Raw genomic sequence first — 13,649 nt, 5'->3', positions numbered from 1 at the left:
CCGAAGCCCTGCATTTTTTTTCCTTTCAAGTACGAATCCAGTTCCCCTTTGAAGGCCATGATTGAATCTGCCGCCATCACACCCTCGGGCAGTGCATTCCAGATCCAAACCTCTCGCTGTGTAAAAAAGATTTTCCTCATGTCACCTTTGGTTATTTTGTCAATCACCTTCAATCTATGTCCTCTGGTTCTTGACCCTTTCGCCAATGGGAACAGTTTCTCTCCGTTTCCTCTGTCCAGACCCTGCATGATTTTGAATACCTCGACCAAATCTTTCCAAAACCGTCTCTGTTTCAAGGAGAACAACCCCAGATTATGTTGTCTATCCACGTAACTAAAGTACCTCATTCCTGGAATTATGCTGGGTTTTTTTTTTCTGCACCCCCTCAAAGGCCTTCACATCTTTCCTGAAGTGTGGTGTCCAGAACCGGAGAAAATAATTCAGTTGTGTTCAAACCAGTGTGTTATAAAGTTTCATCCTGACTGCTATACTTTTGTACTCTACACAACTATTTATAAAGCCCAGGATCCCGTATGCTTTTTAACCGCTTTCTCAACCTGCCCTGCCGCATTCAACGATTTGTACACATGAACCACGCTTTTACATTTGTGCCCTGGAGTTCATATTGCCTCTCCTCGTTCTTCCAACCGAAATGTATCACTTCGCATTTTTCTGCGTTAAATTTCATCTGCCACGTCTCCGCCCATGCCACCAGCCTATCTATATCCTTTGAAGTCCATCACTATCCTCATCACTGTTTACGACCCTTCCAAGGTTTGTTTTAGCTGCAAATTTTGAAATTGTGCTCTGTGCACTCAAGTCCAAGTCATTAATATATATCAAGAAAAGCAGTGGTCCCAGTACTAATCCCTGGGGAACACCACTGTACAACTCTCTCCAGTTCGAAAAACAACCGCTCACCAGTAATCTGTTTCCTGCCCTTAGTCAATTCTGCATTCATGTTGTTACTGCCCCCTTTATGCCATGGGCCGCAATCTTGATGATAAGCCTACCATGCGGCACTTCATCAAACACCTTTTGAAAGTCCATATACACGACATTAACTGAATTGCACTCATCTATCCTCTCTGTTTCCTCATCAAAAAACTCTTACAGGTTTGTTAAGCACGATTTGCCTTTAACAAATCCGTGCTTGCTTTCCCTAATCAATCCACCCTCGTCCAAGTGACTGTTAAATCTGTCCACGATTATCCTTTCTAAAAGTTTCCCCACCACTGAGGTTAAACTGACTGGCCTATAATTGCTGGGTTTTTCCGTACAACTTTTTTTGAAAAAGAGTGTAACATTTGCAATTCTCCAGTCCTCTGGCACCACTCACATATCTGAGGATGTTGGTGGATTATGGCCAGGACCTCTGTAATTTCCACCCTTCGTTCCCACAACAATCTAGCATGCATCCCATCCGGACCAGGTGGTTTATCTGTTTTAAGTACAGCCAGCCGTTGAAGTGCCTCTTCTTTATCAGTTTTTAGACAATCCAGTATCTCAATTATAACTTCCTTTGCTGAGACTCTGGCAGCATCTTCTTCCATGGTAAAGATAGATGCAAAGTACTCATTTGGTACCTAGGCCATCCCCTCTGCCTCCATGAGTAGCTCTCCTTTATCGTGCCTAATCGGCCTCACCCCTCCCCTTACAACCGTTTACTGTTTACATGCCAGTCGAAGACTTATGGATTCCCTTTTATATTGGCCATCAGTCTATAGTCATATTTCACTTTGCCTCTCATTTCCTTTTTCACTTCTCCTCTGAACTCCCTAAATTCGGCCTGGTGAATGAGCGCATAAAAAAGTTAGCATTTCTTTCAGCCGGAAACAGAAAGTTACTGGTTGATCAATGGCGATTTGAACAAGGATTCGTCTTTTTCACAGAGTTTAATGAGTTTTGCGAAATTAATACAGTGAACTATTACAGTAAAGTTGAATTCCTGATCGGGATCCGACTCAGACGGCGCATTACTGCCCATCCCTGGGAAACAAGATACTACCGAAACTTTGACAACACATCGCAGGTCCCGCTACAAAGTAACAGCTTGCCAGCTGTTCCGAAATTTGGAGCCTGGACAGGGAGTTAAACGCTGGACCTTCAGCTCACTACCCACTTTAAATGTCTGATACTGTACAGACTGAGCTACCCAGGCTCGATCCTACATAAGCTCCCATCGTACGTATTCATGGGAGATCTCTGAATTATCCCTGCAGCCGTCGAGCAAGGGTGAGGTCCGTTTGATAAAATTCTCAGTAACGTGTTGAGGAGAATCCTTGTTTCTGTTGAACATGATGTAAGAAACATGGACAGTGAACTTGTGAGTTTACAATTCTTCTTGTTTGTGCCAAATGTCTTGTCATTCGTTAGCAACAATTAAAATAACACTTTACCCAGCGACTCAAAAGCTGAACTTGTCCCACACGGGAGCTGGAAAAGGCCTCTCGATCTTTCAGCGTATTAACATCTGTAAGCTGAATAATTTCTCCCGTTACACAGTGACACCAGGCAGCATATTTCCCTTCCAAATTTTCCCCACACGAAACTTCCAACCGATGAATATCGGCTTAAAGAAAAGAAGAATTATTTGTTTGGTTCCTTAGATTTAAAGATCTCGTACCGGCCCCTTTGCCATATGAGCTGCCGCTAAAAGCCCCCTCTCACTCTATGAACAAGTAAACTGGCACCTGCTATTGAAAGACGGTAGGCCAGAGGATCCCAAGTGCCCACATGGGAAAATTAAGAAGTAGATTGTTACCTCCATACGTTTGTCCCACAAGGGCGTATTGTAAAAAGGACTGGTTGTTGACAAGATGCGTTATGGAACATACCAGTTGTACCTTGAACTCCGGTCAAAATGTTCGGAGTAAAAGGTTTGATTGTTTTAGAAGACGCTCGAACTCACAACCTGGTCATTTCAGGAGCACATAGTGCTATAAATAAGTAACGCACGCTTAACAATTATGCAACACGAGAGCAGCGAACAACCGACAGCATCAGCGCTCCTGCCAAACAGCTTCATTTTCGGTCTCTCAATTATCACTTCGAGATCTTTCTCAAACAAAAGCTTCCAATCAAGATGCGCTTCGTTAAATAACAATTCCTAAATCAAGAGAGTTTTGATCGATCATGACTAAATTTCCTCACCTCTTCCGTTTGATCCCTGGGATGGTAACCATCAGGTCCTGGAGATTTGTCTATCTTCAGCCTAATTATTTTCTCCATTGCCATTATTTTACTGATACGAATCCCCTTGATTAATTAACAATTTTCCTCGTGTCTCTGCTATGTTAGCCTCATCCATTTCTGTGACGACCGATGCAAATTAAAAATTTAGCAACTCTGCCATTTCCTGATTTTCAATTACAATATCACCTCCATCTGTCTTTAAGGGGCACACATTACTCTAAGCCTCCTTTCTTTCTCTTAATATACCCCTAAAAACCTTGAGAGTTTCCTTATTATTCCTCACAAGTTTTTCTCCTTTTCCCTTTTTGCTCCTCTTACGATTTTTTTAGTTTCAGCTCCACAATAAACAACACTTCACTGTAAAGTTCGGCTCAATCGTTTTCCAATGTCAGAGCGAGAATTGTCTGAAGCCCTAGTTTATTTAATGTAACAAATACAATCACACATAATCATCTGTGTATCAACGCACTGATGGATACACAAAGATAAACACAGCGAGAAATACAGTCAATATCGGAATGCACAGGGAAACGGACAAGCGAAACAGACAAAGATAAAACGGCCTGAACCCCCAATAGTGAAGTGTTGCTGATAGATATTAATGAGGAGGTAGGAGCATTGCATCATCAATTGGCGCTGTGGCTTAGATGGTTAAAGCATCTGGCTAATAAACAGAAAATCCTGGTTTCAACTCCCAGCTGTGTCTTGTGTAGCTTGTTATTTTACCTAATTTGTGGAATGAAGCGACAAAATAACACTGTGGTATTTGGATTTGTTCAGGAGGAAACGGATACCAGAATGACTGTTCAAAAACGCCCTTTCATTGGACAGACAGACCTCTCATCGAATGTGTCTGCAACACGTTAATTTAAAGATACGTTCTTGTTTCTGGGCTCGTTGGGGTCACGATTTGAGGTTCAGATCCGGAAGTCGTCCGAATTTGGACCTGGACTTGTGATCTTGACCTGCGCTGCAAACTTTTGCAAAGAGGGAAAGGAAGTCCCCAAATCACTCCACCTGAATCGCCAGGCCCGGATGAAATATATCCCAGGCTGTTGACAGAAGCAAGGAAGGAAATAGCGGAGTCTCTGACCATAATTTTCCAATCCTCCCTGGCTGCAGGTGTGATGCCGGAGGATTGGAGGACTGCTGAAGTTGTACCGTTGTTTAAAAATGGAGAAAGGGATAGATCGAATTATTGCAGGCCAGTCAAACTAACCTCGATATTGAGCACAATTCTGGATGAAAGTATTAATCTTCATCTAGAAAGGCATGGATTAATGAAGGATAGTCAGCATGGATTTGTTCAGGGAAGGTCGTTTGAATTGAATTTTTTGAGGAGGTATCAAGGAAGGTCGATGAGGGTAGTGCGTTTTTTGTAGTCTACATAGATTTTCGCGAGGCTTTTGACAAAGTCCTACATGGCAGATTGGTCAAAAATGTAAAAGCTAATTGGATCCAAGGGAAATTGGCAAGTTGATCCAAAACCGACCGAGTGGCAGGAAGCAAAGGTTAATGGTCGATGGGTGTTTTTGTGACTGCAAGGCTGTCTCGAGTGGGGTTCCACAGGGCTCCTTACTAGGCCGCTGCTTTTCGTAGTACAGATCATTGATTTGGATTTAAATGTACGGGGTATTATTAACAAGTTTGCAGGAGATACAAAAATTGGTCGTGTTGTTGATGCGGAGGAGGGAAGCTGTGGACTGCAGGAAAATATCAGTGGACTGAACAGGTGGATAGAATAGTGGCAAATGCAATTCAATCTGGAGAATGAGGTAATGCATTTAGGGAGGACAAACAAGGCAAGGGAATACACAATAAATATTGAAACTAATTTGCCATTTATACGCCCATTTTGCAAAGTTTACTGATGTCTTCCTGTATTTTTCGCATTTTTCCTTTGTAATAACTATAGCTCCCAATTATGGGCTGTCTATCAATTTTGAAATTGTATTTCCGATTCCTGTGAAAAAATCATTAATGTAAATTGTGAACAACAGTGGTCCCATCACCGATAAATTGTGAACAACAGTGGTCCCAGCACCGATAAATTGTGAACAACAGTTGTCCCAGCACCGATAAATTGAGAACAACAATGGCCCCAGCACCGATAAATTGTGAACAACAGTGATCCCAGCACCGATAAATTGTGAACAACCGTGGTCCCAGCACCGATAAATTGTGAACAACAGTGGTCCCAGCACCGATAAATTGTGAACAACAGTGATCCCAGCACCGATAAATTGTGAACAACCGTGGTCCCAGCACCGATAAATTGTGAACAACAGTGGCCACAGTACCGATAAATTGTGAACAACAGTGGTCCCAGCACCGATAAATTGTGAACAACAGTGGTCCCAGCACCGATAAATTGTGAACAACAGTGGTCCCAGCACCGAAAAATTGTGAATAACAGTGGCCCCATCACCGATTAATTGCGAACAACAACGGTCCCAGCACCGACAAATTGTGAATAACAGTGGTCCCAGCACAGATAAATTGTGAACAACAGTGGCCCCAGCACCGATAAATTGTGAACAACAGTGGCCCCAGCACCGATAAATTGCGAACAACAGTGGTCCCAGGACTTTTGACCTTGAACTGTATTTGAAATTTTGTCATAAAAGGAAATGAAGTCCCCAAATCGCCCCACGTGGCTCTCAAACGCATTGGGAAGAAGTTCAATGCAAACAATCAGGAATTTAAAAGCAACTCAACAACCTGCACTTTCTTTGAATAAGTTTTGTTAGCCATTATATTCGACCGTGAAATCGCTCTCGGCTTTCATCGAGCTGAAGCAGAGTGTGGCCGCTTTGTATCTGTGAGCATGTCGGTGACGTGGTTAGCTTTGACACTGATCGCTTCCAATTTGTAAAATTTCACCAAGCGTCAGCCAAAAGAAACCGAGAATCGAATTGTCCCTGTAAGTGATGAATTGAAGGGATTGGTGATCCAAGCAGATCTGGAAAATGCACAGTGCAATCGGTCAGGAGTTCTAAATCCACCCTCCAGCCACTCACCAATCATATTAACTGAGCTTTACTCTGGCCCAGTGTCACCGCACTGAAAGCGAGTATTTCTCCGGCATGTTTTTCTTCACAGTTGCTACTTTAAGAGTGAAGACCGGCTGTTTGGATTTTCACTCCTACAAGCTTCAATCATTCATTTTTCACTGACTGTAGAGAGTTGTTATGTTGGTCGCTGCAAACTCAAAGTTTAGCCCAATTAATTATTGGTTTAGCAGGTGACCTCTTCGCCTGTCCAGTTGGTGCTATCGGTTAGCGCAAAAGTTTGATGGTTCGAGCTCTTACTTGATTTTTCCTCAGGATTCATCGCCTCAAAGTTCCAGGGTTTCAATGTATGTTTTGGAAGCAAGAAAATCACAATTCTCCTTGGCAGACAAGCCCCCGAAAGGCCCGAAGGGAGGCCGCACTAGCTGCAGGAGAGCTGGTTCGCTGTGACATGAAGATTTCTGCAGTGAGCGAGACCAGACTGTTTCTCTGTTCAGAGAATAAATGTCACACCCTTTATTTTGGAATAGCAAAACGGTGGGGATTTTTGTATCAGATGTTGCTCGTTGCGTTCCTTTCATCTTGATTGTAGAACCGGTTCGGGCGTTCCTGTGATAAACGGCGACAATTGCCTATTCATTTTAAATTTAACAACAGCTGCACTGAGCTTTTAATCATACCCTTAAGATAAGTCTATAAAATGATGAAATTTGATCACCTGCAAAGCATAAAAATCTTATTAAAGTTTTGACTGTCTCTCGGTAACCACGTCAACATCTCCTTCAGTATGAAATAGAAAGTTATCGTTTGATTAATGGTGAATAAAACAGTCATTCATCTACCAATAGGGTTTAATTAGTTTCATGTAATTAATTTAATAATTTCCTAACTCTTGCTAAATTTAATTCCCTGACTTGGAATCGAACTCATGCGGCAGTGGGAACACTGAAACACCATCAGTCCATCGGGGAGCGCCCAAGATTGCGCATGGAACACAGCGGAATTGGTAAGATTTACTTTTGTTTCACTCTTCCGTGATTCATTCGGCTCTGTGTTTATTCTCAGGCCTCTTATCTCTCCCTTACTTTTAGCTTCTGACTACGGATATTCTTGTGGTTAAATATGAATAATATAGAATATCTCACAGCCCCGGTATATTTGCTCCTTCTCTGTACAGTTCTGTACAAAATCAAACTGTACGTTTACACAGACGGTGTCTCTCCTTCACCCCCGACAGAAGCAGGAGGAGATGCCACTTTAAACTGCCAGTTGCTTCAAATGATTCATGATGAACCGACGTGGCCTTGCAGTTTTCCCAGGAGCTGCATTCGGTGCGTGAATTTTGGAAATGGAAACATGTCCATCAGCAGCTTGTGGTAGTATTTTACCTCACTTTCCATTTCATGTACATGCCAAGTTGCACTTGGTGCTTTCATTGCCTGAACATCACCTTCTGTCGCAATGGTAGTTTGAACAGAAAATGCCATTTTGTGCGAGCAGCTTGTCCAGCACGGAAATGACCTGAATTACAAAGAGGCAAGTAGGAAAGGCCGCGTTGGGCTGCTTGTTCGCATCAAAGAATTTTCAGCGTTTCCTTGTAGTCTAGTGTTTAGATTCGGTCATCACCATGGCAACGGTTCGATTGGTGTCTGTCTCGACATCCGCATTTAAACACTCTACTATAAGTGCACTGTACTCAAATTGTTGATTTTTCACTGTGAATTCGAAGAGACATAAATGTCTGGACAATACCTACGATTTCATCAGCTGGATTGCACCTTTGCTTCTTCCCCCGTCTCAGTCTTTCCATCTTTACCCTTCTCTGCTGGAGTTGCAGGTTCGATCATCCTTGGCCGTTCAAGAAAGCCTGAGAAGTCCATCAGGGGAAAATTCAGAGAGTCAAGAGACAGAGGCAGGGAGAGATTAAAGTATAGAAACAAATAGTATAAATAGTATAAATATCAAGCTCTGCGAACGAGCAGAGTTTAAGATGGAGCTTGGGAGAGATTATTTCACGTGGCGTGCAACTTTGCAAGAGACCATTGGCTCCGAATTAAAAGCCTTTGCCGCGCTGAGCATTGAACAAATCTTTAAGAAATAGCGCTACGAGCAGGATTCGAACCTGCGCAGGAAAACCCCATTGGATTTCAAGTCCAACGCCTTAACCACTCGGCCATCGCAGCTGCGAGAAAGCTGAACAGCTACTGCTACCAAAAGGGTACGACCAGTGCAGAATTCGGTGCCACACATTGCCGATCGTCCATCCCACCATCCATCCAATCACGTTTGCTATTCCAATGCACAGCAATGTGAAGTTGTACACTAACTATTTCATATCAACAATATTAGCCTCTCTTTACCACATTCGTTTGGAATGTGCGACTTGTATTATCAAGTGAGACTTTTCAGAATTAATTGCTCTAAAGTTACATTGTTGTCTCGCTCGGCATCCGCAGATTATCCACTCTCCCACAAGTATAACAGTGACTGCACTTCAAAAATACTTCATTGGTTGTAAAGCGCTTTGGGACGTCTTGAGGTCGTGAAAAGCGCTTTATAAATACAAGACTTTCTTTCTTTTTATAGTGGAATAAAATTACTGATGTTTTCACTGTGAGTCCGAAGTGACATTAATGTGCAGACATTATCTGCCAATTCATCATCTCGGTTGGATTTTTACTTTTCCTACCCTCTCAGTCTTTCTATCTTCACCCTTCTCTGTTGGTGTCGCAGGTTCGATCAGCTATGGCCGTTCAAGGCTGCCTGAGAAGTCCATCAGGGGGGAAACACAGAGAGACAGAGACAGAGATAGAGAGATAAAAGTACAGACAAAACCTAACATCAAGTTAGCAGCATTTAAGATGGAGATTGGGAGATACAGGATCATAGAATCATCACTGCACAGAAGGAGGCCATTCGGCCCATCGAGCCTGTGCCGGCTCTCTTTAAGAGCAATCCAGATCGTCCCATTCCCCCGTTCTTTCCCCGTGTACCTGCAAATATTGTCCCTTCAAATACTTATCCAATTCCTTTTAGAAAGTTACGATTAAATCTGCTTCCACCACACTTTCAGGCGATGCATTCCTGATTATACCCACTCGCTGGTTTAAAAAGTTTTTTCCCCAAATCGCCTTTGGTTCTTTTGTCAACCACCGTAAATCTGCGTCCTCTGGTTCTCGACCCTTTCGCCAACGGGAGCAGTTTCTCTTTATTTACTTTATCTAAATCCCTCATGATTTTGAACACTTCTATCAAATATCCACTCAACCTTCTCTGCTCTAAGAACAATCCCAACTTCTCCAGTCTGTCCACATAATTGAAGTCCCTCATCCCTGGAACCATTCTAGTAAATCTTTTCTGCATGCTCTCTAAGGCCTTCACATCCTTCCGAAAATGCGGTGCCCAGAATTGGAACAATACTCTGGTTGTGGCCGAACCAGTGTTTTATAAGGTTCAACATAACTTTCTAAATTTTGTACTCTATGCCTCTATTTATAAAGCCCAGGACCACGCTCACAGCCTATCCTGCCACCTTCAAAGATGTGTGCACATATGCCCCTAGGACTCTCTATTCCCGCACCTCATTTAGAATTGTATCATTTAGTTTATATTGCCTCTCCTCAATCTTCCTGCCAAAATATATCACTTCGCACTTCTCTGCATTAAATTTTACCCATGATGTGGAGATGCCGGTGATGGACTGGGGTTGACAATTGTAAACAATTTTACAACACCAAGTTATAGTCCAGCAATTTTATTTGAAATTCACAAGCTTTCGGAGGATTCCTCCTTCCTCAGGTGAATGCTGTGGTCCACGAGGAAGGAGGAAGCCTCCGAAAGCTTGTGAATTTCAAATAAAATTGCTGGAATATAACTTGGTGTTGTAAAATTGTTGACATTTACATTTTATCTGCCATGTGTCCGCCCATTCCACCAGCCCGTCTGTGTACTCTTGAAGACTATTATTATCCTCTTCACTATTTACTACAATTCCTATTTTTGTGTTATCTGAGAATTTTGAAATTGTTCCTGTATGGACAAGTCCAAATCATTAATATATATCAAAAAGCAGTGGTCCATTCCAGACCCATGGAACAGAACACTGTCTACCTTCCTCCAGTCCGAAAAAAATCCGTTCACCACGACTGTCTGTTTCCTGTCATTTATCCAATTTAGTATCCATGCTTTTATTCCACGGGCTTCAATTTTGCTGACAAGCCTATTATGTGGCACTTTACTTCATCGAAAAACTCAATCAAGTTAGTTAAACACGATTTGCCTTCAACAAATTCGTGCTGGCTTTCCTTTATTAATCTACACTTGTCGAACTGGCTGTTATATGTATCCCATATTTATCGTTTCCAAAATCTTCCCTACCACCGAGTTTTAACTGATTGGCCTGTAGTTGCTGGGTTTAACCTTGCACACGTTTTTAAAAAGGGAGTAACATTTGAGATATTCCAGTCGACTGGCACCACCCCCATATCTACGGACAATTGGAGATTATGGCCAGCAACTCTGAAATTTTCACCCTTACTTCCCTCAGAAACCAAGGATGCATCCCATCCGGACCGTGTGACTTGCCCACTTTAAGTACAGCCAGCCTTTCTAGTACCTTTTCTTTATCAATTTTTATCCCATCCAGTATCTCCACGACCTCCTCTTTTACTGACTTTGGTAGCTTCTTCTTCCTTGGTGAAGACAGGTGCAAAGTACTCATTTAATACTTCAGCCTTGCCCTCTGCCTCCGTGCATGCATCTGCATTTTTGGCCCCGAATCTTAATTTGGATTCCGATGTGGTGCAATGTCAAGTTGCACACTAACTATTTCAAGTCAACAATATTATCTACTCTTCATCAAATTCATTTATGGTGCATTTTCTTACAGTGAAAACACACATTGAAATCGGAGATATTGTATCGTCCCTTGGGGGTCATCGAACCACCAAATTTTGTTTTAAGAGCCCAACGCGCTCAATGATGGTGCCAGAGAAAAACATCCCATTGCATGGTTAACAAAATTAATATTTCACCGAGCTAAAGCTTGCGGTTGCAGTGACCAATGAACGTTGTTAAATTAATTAATGGAACTAATAAAAGACTATGAAAGTTGAATAATTGTTGAAACCGATAACTTTATGCTGCAGACTCACGGAAATACTAACATGGATAGTGAAACTTTAGATAAGTTTTTGTGCTTTGTATGCGATGAACTTTCACCGATTCTCACTTTCCAGACTGCATTTTAAGAGTTGGGTTTAAAATGTTGATAGTTTATGACACTTGGAATTTGGTACAGCCGTTGTTAAAGTTAACAGCAAGGAACAAGAATTGTCCCTTCTCGAAGCACAAGTTGACGCTTGGAGGTTTATCCGAAGCAAGTTCTTCAAAACTATGTTTTTATGCGGGAAATGAAATAGAGCTTTTTCACGTAAAAGGCGAACATGATAAGCACTACACTACGGAAACCTCAGCACACGATTTTCGCAGTACCTCAGGGTCCTGCACACTGGTTCAACAGCGGTGCAATGTTTTAGGGGTGGGGTCTTCATTGTTCAGAACATAATTATTACCAGAATTAAATTTGTCGCATTAATGTGCTCCTTATCTGTTAATTTCGATTTACACCCTTGCCAGTTTTATGCAGAAACAAGTAACAATGTTTCAGGGATGTGGTGTGTTCAATGTTGGTGCAATAACCGTATTACGCAGTGTGAGAAGTAAAACACAGACCGCCCAACGCCTGCCCAAGCCGATGACGGTGAAAATAGCGAATAGTCGTTTAGCTCAGTTGGTTAGAGCGTGGTGTTCATACCGCTGAAGGTCGCGGGCTCGATCCTCGTATGAGCCATCAGTTGTTTATAACATTATTTTGGTAACTTTGAAAATCCAGATTTTACAAACAAGCAAATTCACGCAAAAAGTCAGAAGGCATAGTTTTTGGCGTAGCATTCATTACAATGTTTGATATATCTTTGCCTGTGGGGCGGAGAAACACATCTTTCTTTTCATTCTTCATTTATCCTTCTTTTCTCACTCACCTTTCCGTGTCTCCATCTCTTTCTATCTGTCTCTTTTCTCTCTTTTTCCATCTCTCTATTTCTTTCCATTTCCGGCACCCTTATTCCGGGTATGTTTACTGACAAACATTACAATCTGTGTCACTCAGTATCCGGGTATGTTTACTGACACACATTACAATCTGTGTCACTCAGTATCTGGGTATGTTTACTTACACACATGACAACCTGTGTCACTCAGTATCCGGGTATGTTTACTGAAACACATTACAACCTGTGTCACTCAGTATCCGGGTATGTTTACTTGCATACATTACAATCTGTGTCACTCAGTATCTAACAATGTGAGGCAAAGAGTTTTATTCCCGCTGTGTTATCTCTCTGTCGGTTTGCTGATATACCTTTAACTCGGGGCTTGTTCCCTTTAATGGTCACAAGGAGTAACAAACAGAAAAAGCGTGTCTGGCCGCCCGAGATGTGGAAAAGGCATCAGTTTAGGAATCAAATGTTTCAAATAAAATGTTCACCCGGCACTGAGAGAGGCAAAAAACAGAGAAAAATGCCGAAAGAAATAAAGCTAAATAAAGATTGTATCAATATTTCTCAATCTTGATGCCTCTCTCATCCTTCCCGAAGCCTCCAGCGCCGGTTAAAATTTCATTGTAAGTTAATGCGAGATTCGATCCAAAGAACGAGAGCCAAACAACCAAATTTTGCTGAAATTCGGAATTAAAGCAGGGACTTTCAAATTTTCGTATTCTCAACTAAGCTATTTCGGCTCCATCCCAAGTTGGACTGTGTGGCGTTGCTTTGGAAAAAAAAACATAAATCTGGTGCAATTGCCTCTCCCGCTCATTCCTTACTTCGGGGGAATGGGACCCGACCAGATCCTGGAGCTCAGGTTATGTTAATGTTCTGCTGATGATATCTTAATGTTATCTTGTGTTTGGGCCACTTTGAACCAGGTTCATGGACACATTCTTCCATCATCCCGTCTCCCACATCGCGCCTCTCTCTCATTCATTCTTTCCTCCATTCAATCCATCAGGGAGCGGGAATCAGAGCTCACCCTCAAACCCCCTACACACAAACCGCCGGTCAAAAATTTACACTCTTTATAAACACAAAATGCTAATACACCAGTGGAGACTTCACAGTTATGGACACGGAACGAAATACACCGAAGTGTTTATAAGCACAGAAACTGGACACACCAGGGGAGACCTCACAGTGTTGGACACGGAGTGAAAAACACTTTCGTTTTCATGAAAAGTTACAGAACATGTCATGTTTGTAAAATTCTCCATTCTTTTCCCGGCACTGATGGGCTCTGAAGGGAGAGGTGGGCCCGAAGGCACTCTGATCCGCACTGATCCCGAGCTGCAGGTGAATTGAAATAAAGTTCAATCTGTAGCAGTGAGCG

The 13,649-nt window shown here is 42.3% G+C and overlaps 1 non-coding gene across 1 annotated transcript; it reads right to left on the bottom strand.

Moving 5' to 3' along the window:
* Positions 1–8,307: 8,307 nt before the first annotated feature.
* On the bottom strand, positions 8,308–8,389 carry trnas-uga (transfer RNA serine (anticodon UGA)). Its single transcript has one exon. It is a non-coding gene; the product is annotated as a tRNA-Ser (tRNA).
* Between the last annotated feature and the right edge of the window lie 5,260 nt (positions 8,390–13,649).

This window comes from Heptranchias perlo, chromosome 20 (assembly GCF_035084215.1).
Source record: "Heptranchias perlo isolate sHepPer1 chromosome 20, sHepPer1.hap1, whole genome shotgun sequence".
Classification (NCBI taxonomy): Eukaryota; Metazoa; Chordata; class Chondrichthyes; order Hexanchiformes; family Hexanchidae; genus Heptranchias; species Heptranchias perlo.
The sequence above is the reverse complement of the archived record's forward strand: the minus strand, read 5'-3'. Positions and strand labels throughout refer to the sequence as shown.